Here is a 9,035-nt window from a genome sequence, read left to right as displayed (position 1 = left end):
TGTCAAAACTATAAATAGTAACATGTTTTGAGAATTCATACACATATATCACAAAAATACATGAAAAATTTGAAGAAAGATTTTGAATATATTGTAAAGTTATTACATAAATCATGAAGTGGTAGAATATTATCTAAAGTTATAGCATGTTAAATTATATATTATAAGCTGTATGTAAACCACTGAAGAGCAGAAAATGAGGTATAAAATAAAGCTATGATGGATATTAACTGAAATAATGAGTAAGTCACAATTCAATAAAACTCCAAAAAAAGCAAGATCCAACCACATGCTGCTTACCGGAAATACACTTTAAATTTACAGGCACTGATAGGTTAAAAGTAAAAGGATGAAAAAAGGACACACCATTAAAAAAACTAAAGTAAAGCTGGGATGGCTCTATAATTATCAGACTAGACTTGATAAAAATGAAATCTAACAATGATAATGAAGAATGTTATGTAATGATAAAATAGTGGGTTCACAAAGAATAGATAAAAATTTAAAACAAGTATGATTCTTGAAAGAAGCCTCAAAATGCATGAAGCAGAATGCAATGGATTGAAAAAGTAAATGGTCAAATGCGTAATTATGGCTTAGTACCTCAACTTTCATCTGTCTGTAATTAATAGAACAACTAGAAAATCAATAACTAAATATATGCAAAACTTGAACACTGTGATCCCAGTTTTTTAAATTTGTGTTTACAAATGCCCTGCCTAATAACTTCATAATTTATAATTCTTTGAAGTGCATATAGCAAAGATTCATGGTATTCTAGACTATTAATTTTTTGTAATTTAACCCAGCAAATTTAGAATAATCGGAATCACTCACAGTATGTTCTTTGACCAAAATAAAGTTGAGCTGGGAATCAATAATAAAATTATATCCAAAAATGTCCAAAATAATTAGAAATTAAACAACTGAATTCTACATAAGCCATAAGCCAAAACCAAAATCACAAGAGAAACTGGAAAACATTTTAGATTAAATGGCAATGAAATCACAACAAATCAAAATTTTGGAATTGCAGATAAAATAACATGAAAATGAAATTTATAGCACTACATGCTTATCTTAGAAACAAAAAAAAAAATGAAATAATGACCTAAGATTCTGTTATTTAGAAATGAGAAAAGAAAACCAAATTAAAATCGTGCAGCACAATAAAGAAAATATTAAAGATATAAAAGAAATCTATGAAATTGAAATCAAAGATACAGTGGAGAAAATCAATAAATCTAATGAATCTCTAGATTTTAATTATTACAAAAGTGGAGACACTCAGATGACCACTATCAGAAATGGCAGAGGAGATATTACTATAGAACCTGTGGACCTTAACAGGACAATAAAAAAAAATTTAAACTATGTGCCAATGACTGCATAATCTTATATAAAATGAACAAACTACTTGAAAAAGAACTAACAATACTCACTGGAAAATGAGGAATATTCAGAATCATAAAATTATTAAGGTAATAAATTTTAGTTAAGAATCTCCCAACAACAACACAACAAACAATAATCAGGCAAAAGTTTCTGGAAGGAAATTCTGTCAGTCTTTCAAGGAAGAAACAATATCACATTTTTCAAAAAAGATTGCATAAAGTTATATTCAAAATTATAACTTTCATCATATTTTAGGAAGCCAGCATTATCCTGATGGAAAATCTAACAGACATTAAAATAAAAGAAAATTCAAGTCTGATATTTTCCACAAATTTAGACAACAGCAACAACAAGAAAATCTCCTCAACATAATAATACTACATAGAAGCTATAAAGGTATGAAAAGATAGTCATGACCAAGTGGTGTTTGCATTGGAAGTGCAAGCATTTTTCAACATCCAAAAGTCAATGTAGTTTGTTATCAACAGCTTGAGAAGTCATATGACCATGTCAGTAGATGCACAAAAGCAATTGACAACATTCAACATCCAATCATAATTAAGAACGCTAAGTAACACTGAAATGTAAGAACAAATTATAAACTGAAAAAGATCATTTTAAAAGAAAACCTGCATCTCTGATGATTTTGTAAGGAGCTCTTCCCCCTTCGCTTGCCACTTCTCCTTCTTGCCACCTTGTGAAGAAGATGCCTTGCTTCCCCTTCACCTTTCACTATGATTGTAAGTTTTCTGAGGTGTCCCCACCCATGCTGAACTGTGAGTCAATTAAATCTCTCTTTTTTTAAAAAAAATAAATTACCCAGACATGGGCAGTTCTTTATAACAGCATGAGAATAAACTGATACAGGCAGACTCTGCCATAAGTTTTAAGACCAGAGTGGTTTCACCACAAACAAAGGAAATAAAAATTATCAACAACATGCTTCTTCCTTATTTCTGGAAGTTTATACTTTTTAAAACTTGTATAAATTAAATGGTACAAGTGCCATTTTTTACACGGCTATATGGGGTTTTGGTGAAGTCTAGGCTTTTCGTGTATATATCACCCAAATAATACTAAAATACATTGTACCCACGAAGTACTTTCTCATCACCCACAACCCTCCTACCCTCCCACACTTTGGAGTCTCTGGTGTCTGTCATTTCACACTCTGTTTCCATGCTTCATCATTATTTACCTCCCTCAGTTTAGTTTAGCAGAAAGATTATAATATTTGAAGTCAGACATAACTGGGTTTTGAATGCCAACTCTAATAGTAACCATCCTTTGTTACTTTCTTGAAGTAACAAAGCTTCAGTTTTCTGATCTGAAAGCTAGGATGAAATGTACTTCATGGATTTTAGTTTAACTTGAGTCAGTTTATGTAAAAAATCTATTAGGTTCGTGCAAAAGTAATTGCAGTCTTTGCCATTGTTTTTAATGGCAAAAGCTGCAATAACTTTTGCAACAACCTAATAATATTCCTAGGACATACTAGGTCTTCAGTTATTTGCCTTTACCTAAAGAAGTTGTCAAACTTCTTTAAAAAAGAAATACTACTATTTAAGGCAAGAATCTATTAAAAGACTCTTTTTTATTAGAAAATAAGTAATATTAGATAATATATAATATTGTGATTACTGCATATTATTAAATGTAGAATTAGCAGATATTATTTTATAATCAAATCATTATTGAGTAGATGCTAGTGCCATATAAATACTAGCCTAAATGGGAGAAAATAATGAAGGAATAAGTAGGAATGTCTCTTCTATAAGGTAGCTTATACCTATGAGGCCCTCACAGCCTTATTGAAATTAATTTAACTTCTTTTATTTCTTAGCTGAGTTAGTATTTTGCAAAGACACAGTGTTGTGATTGAGAATGATAGGGATTTTAAATTGGAATGTGAGGCACAGCACAGGAGTTTGAACTGACCCAGGGCAGGCATAGGCAGTACACGTGTACCTAGAGGTCTGGGGAAGTAGGATTGAAAAGATAAGGGTTCATAAAGTCCTTAAAGGGACAGGATAAGTTATCAAAATCACAGTTCTCTGTTTTAAAAATTCTACTTATACTTATCCTAGGCAAAGTTAGTCTCTCCATTTTTCACTGTCTTTTACATTGTAATGTCATTGATCCCAGGATATAGAATTTACATTAGTGAAATCTGACTGACTGAGGAATCAAAATTCATTGTATTGATTATGTGAGAAAATTTACCCTAACTTCTAGGCAACCAATTTATGTATGAATTTTTTCTGACGCAACCCATTTATATACTGGAGACTGCCTTTATTGACTGTCCACATACCATTTCAACAGAAATAAACAGTATGTGTAAAGAGTTATAAATTCATACCATATTATGTAACAAACACAGATGTCCCTTCAACACTGACAACAAAATGAATTAAAAATAATTACATACACTGTAAATATTTGAAAAACTTAGATTGTGACAAATATTTCACTTTGAAAGCATCACAAAATGTGTCACATGACTAAGATCTCAAGTGATAGAATTTAACTATTTCAGACGAACCGTTAGTGCCAGTGAACTTTGTAAAAGACTTTATGACATCTACAGTGCTGAGTTTTATTTAGAACAAAATTGTTTGGATAAATAAACTGTAGAAGCTAAAGATAAATTCAGTGTATACATTCACATAGGAACATGTGGTTTATAGTTCATATTCCAGGAACTGTAATATGATTCTTAGGTAAGTTTTGCCTGTCATTAATGTGGCAATATGACAGAAGCTCAGAAGGAGGAGGAATATCTCAACTTTTCTCATCTGCAAAGGTCATGTACAGAAAGGAATGCCCTGTAAGACAAAGAACCACAGCAGTAGGTCAGAATGATCTACCTACTTTCTTTTTTTTTCCCCCTACTTCATCTCATTTTATCCTATTGCCTTGGCTAGGATTTAGGACAGGTAAATCATATCCATAAATGATTTCATACCCAGGAACAAACACAATCTAAGAAAATATCTTGAAAATGATCTTTTTCAGGATAAACCTTCTTTCCTTTGTTTGACTACTTCTGTCACAAAGAAAGACACTTTTTTTCTTACTTTGAGACTCACCATGAGACAACTCAGCACTTAGCTGAATCTGGACTTCCTCTACCAGCACATTCTTTCCAACAAGACATAGGAAAGGCTTGGCTGTGATCCACCTTTATGATTTTGGTACAAGTACTACCTAAGATATTTAAAACCTATTAGAAATAAATGACTATATCATATACCCAGGCAGGGCAGAGATCAGCTTGCTATCTCAGTCATAGGTTTAATAAGATGAGGAAAAATGATTAGGGGCTTTCAAAATGTCAAAATAGTTTGAGAGAGCTGGCCTGTGCAAATGCCTTTTCAAAGACTAATGGCAATAATTATTTTAGAAACCCATCCTTAATAAAATACAATAGCCTTCATGATAAAGAAAAAGAGAAACCTATACAGAATTATTATCTTCCTGCTGAATATGACAGTTTCAGTCAGCAAATACTTCCATCCTGACATAAGGGTTGATCTCCACTAGAAACATATCCCTTGTTTTCAGTTCCCTTGAGGGAGATTAATATGAATTCTATCTTGTACCAGAAGGTGTTTCTGATTGATATGAGGAGTGTCATTAGAACACGACCTTAACTCAGTAGTGACTACTGACATTACTTCAGTCATCAATACCAACTTTTATTTGCAGAATACCATGCAATTCCTATTCACAATACGTCAACTCCTTCTGAAGTCACTTAACTTAGATTCTGTGTGACAGAACTTAATATCAGAAGCACTGATCTTCAGCAATCTTGTATGAACATGGCTGACAGGTATAATGGTCATAGGAAGTGCAGACAATTAGATCACAAAAATGAATTTCACTGTAGAGAAATATATTCTCCTTTCCTCCCCAGTTTCACTAGTATTAGTCCATTCTCATGCCACTATAAGGAAATACCTGAGACTAGGTAATTTATTATTTTTTTTAAAAAAAGGTTTAATTGGCTCAAAGTTCTGCATGGCTGGGAAGGCCTCAAGAAACTTACATGGGAGATACTCTCCCCATGGCATGCGGAATACTGCCCCCATGATTCAGTTATCTACACCTGGTCCTGCCCTTGACCTGTGGGGATTATTACAATTCAAGATGATTTTTTTTTTTTTCTTTGAGCAGGGCAGGGAGCACAGCCAAACCATATTATTCCACCACTGGCCCCTTCCAAATCTCATGTCCTTACATTTCAAAACACATTCATGCTCTCCCAACAGTTTCAGAAAGTCTTAACTTTTTCCATCATTATCCCAAAAGTTCCAGTCCAAAGTCTCATCTGAGACAAGGAAAGTCCATTCTATGAGCCTGTAAAATCAAAAGCAACTTTGTCACTTCCTAGATACAATGAGGATACAGGCATCGGGTAAATATACCCGCTCCAAATGGGAAAAATGGACTAAAACGAAGGGGCTACAGGCCCCATGCAAGTCTGAAATCCAGCAGTGCAGTGAAATCTTAAAGCTCCAAAATGATCTCCTTTAACTCCATGTCTCATATCCAGGTCATGCTGATGCAAGAGGTGGTCTCCCATGGCCTTGAGCAGCTCTGCCCCTGTGGCTTTGCAGGGTACAGCCTCCCTCCCAGCTGCTTTCACAGGCTGGCTTTGAGTTCCTATGGCTTTTCTAGGTGCACAGTCCAAAGTCTCAGTGGATCTACCATTCTGGGGTCTGGAGGATGGTGGCCTTCTTCTTGTTGGGGGTGCATGGCAACATGTTCAAGCTTATGTACACCGCATTTGAGGTCGGGGCATGGAAAAATACTGAGGCACTGTGTGTATATTATTTGTGCATGGGAATGTCACTCTTTGACCCTGAAAACAGGTCAAGAAGTGGAGTGTGTGATAAGGAACACTGAAAACAGCCTCCTAAGAATGCGATTTGAGTGCTTGTACAAGGGCATAGGTATCTCATGACCTGACCTCAAAAGGACATCTAATGGATGTTTGCAGTTTAACAAGCCCTTTCAATAAATACTTAGCAGACGGATTCTGGGGTGACACTCCCTCTCAGAAGAGTGGTCCCTGCCCCACTCAGCTGAAATTGTCTGAGAACTCATTCTTGTCATTCACTGCCAGCTATAAGCTCTGCACTTCTCACAGCTGCACTAGGCACTGCCCCAGTGGGGACTCTGTGTGGGGGCTCTGACCCAATACTTCCCTTCTGTACTGTCCTAGCAGAGGTTCTCCATGCTAGAGAGAACCCCTGCAGCACAATTCTCCCTAGGCATCCAAGCATTTCCATACAGTCTCTGAAATCGAGGTGGAGGTTCCCAAACCTCAGTTCTTGACTTCTGTGCACCAGCAAGCCCAGCACCACATGTAAGCCACCAAGGCTTGGGACTTGCAGCTTCTGAAGCAACAGCATGAGCTGTATCTTTGCCCCTTTTAGCCATGGCTGGAGTTGAAGCAGCTGAGACTCGGGACACCATGTATGGAGTTTGCACAGAGCAGGAGGTTCCTGGGTTGAGCCCAATGAATCATTTTTACCTCCTAGGCCTCTGGGCCTGTGATGGGAGTGATTGCTGTGGAGGACTCTGATATGTGCCAGAGACATTTTCCCCACTGTCTTGGTAATTAACATTCAGCTCCTTGTTACTTATGCAAATTTCTGCAGCAGACTTGAATTTCTCTCAAGAAAATGAGTTTTTCTTTTCTGTCACCTCATCAGGCTGCACATTTTCCAAACTTTTATGCTCTGCTTCCTCTTAAATGCTTTGCCTCTTAGAAATTTCTTCTGCCAGATACCCTAAATCATCTCTCTCAAATTCAAAGCACCGTAGATCTCTAGAGCAAGGGCAAAATGCTACCAGTCTATTTGCATAGCAAGAGTGACCTTTATTCTAGTTCCCAACAAGTTCCACATCTCCATTTGAGATGACCTCAGCCTAGATTTTATTGTTCATATAACTACTGGCATTTTGATCCAGGCCATTCCTCAAGTCTCCAGGAAGTTCCAAACTTTCCCTCATCTTTCTGTTTTCTGAGCCTTCCAAATCTCTAGGAAGTTCCAAACTTTCCCACATTTCCCTGTCTTCTTCTGAGCCCTCCAAACTGTTCCAATATCTGCCTGTTACACAGTTCCATAGTTGCATCCACATTTTTGGGTATCCTTATAGCAGCACTCCACTCCTCATACCAATTTACTGTATCAGTCCATTTTCATATTATTATTATAAAGAAGTGCATGAGACTGGGTGATTTATTAAGGAAAGAGATTTAATTGACTCACAGGTCACCATGGCTGGAGAGGCTGAAGAATTTTTCCTTCTTCATTTCTCCCTACAATGCTGTGACTCCTGTGAGGCTTAAAAATTCTAAGTACAAAGAAGTTTCTTCTCTGTAGAGTAGCGTGTGAGCATGCTGGCTTTCATTCTAATGTACAGCCTCCAAAGGCTTTTGGTCATTAGTAACTCACCCAAATGCATTGCAGTCAACATGTCCATGTTCCCCTTTGTTATCCAGATGTCAATTCTCTAATTGTTCTCTTTCCTCCTCCTCATATAAGTCCCACTTTTCCAAATCTTTGTGATATACTGAATAGCTGAATCTTCTTGCACAGAAGATCATGCAATCAAACCTCAATAAATTTACCTACTTCAGGCTTGCCAGTGTGACTTCTATAGAACCATGTTGAACAAAGTGAACTCTCTTTGACATGCTGGCTCCATCACTTTCTCTCAAGGAATAAGTCCTCTCTCCTCCCAGATATCACATAATTATCCGTGATTTCTAATGACAACTCCCAGTCATAGTGCAGGGATGAGATCTAGGTCCTATCATAGGGACATTAATCCTCTTGTTTTATTGAATTGTTTTTCTTTTATTCTCTAATCAAAATTTTATCTCTCTTTGTGTAGGGAAAAATCGATCTTTCATCTTCACAGTTTTATATTATATGGAATAAATGTTATCTTCTGAAACTTTAATATAATTACTTAGAACTTAAAACTTATACACACACTATATATATAGAAAAATGATATTCTTTTTCCTCTCTATATATACAGAGAGAGAAAGAGTATGATATATATATATATATATATATATATATAAAATATACATATTATATATAGAGAGAGTGAGAGTATACTTTTTTGGGGACATCATCTGGCTATGTTGCCTAGGCTGGAGTGCAGTGGCACAATCTGAGCTCACTACAATCTCTGCCTCCTGAGCTCAAGCCATCCTCCCACTTCAGCCTCCCAGTTAGCTAGGACTACTGCAGGCACATGCCACCACACCTGGCTAATTTTTGTATTTTTTGTAGAGACAGGGTTGTGCCATGTTGCCTAGGGTACTCCCAAACTCCTGAGCTCAAGCGATTTGCCCACCTCGGCCTGCCAAAGTGCTGAATTACAGGTGTGAGCCACCGTGCTCACCCTATATTTATTTTTAAACAAGCTTTGATTTGCCTCTAAAATGAGTCTCAATAAATTGTTTTCGAAGTCAAAGACAAAAATTATATCTATCAGTTATATTAGCTCCTTCTCTGGGTATACTGTACAAAGACCATAATCACTGTTGATTTCATATCTAACAAAGGGTATTGGGATCCAGTTGTACAGAGCTAAGAGACTAGGAG

The sequence above is a fragment of the Macaca mulatta genome, chromosome 13, assembly GCF_049350105.2.
Source record: "Macaca mulatta isolate MMU2019108-1 chromosome 13, T2T-MMU8v2.0, whole genome shotgun sequence".
In the NCBI taxonomy this organism is placed as follows: Eukaryota; Metazoa; Chordata; class Mammalia; order Primates; family Cercopithecidae; genus Macaca; species Macaca mulatta.
This window is presented reverse-complemented; position numbering follows the sequence as displayed.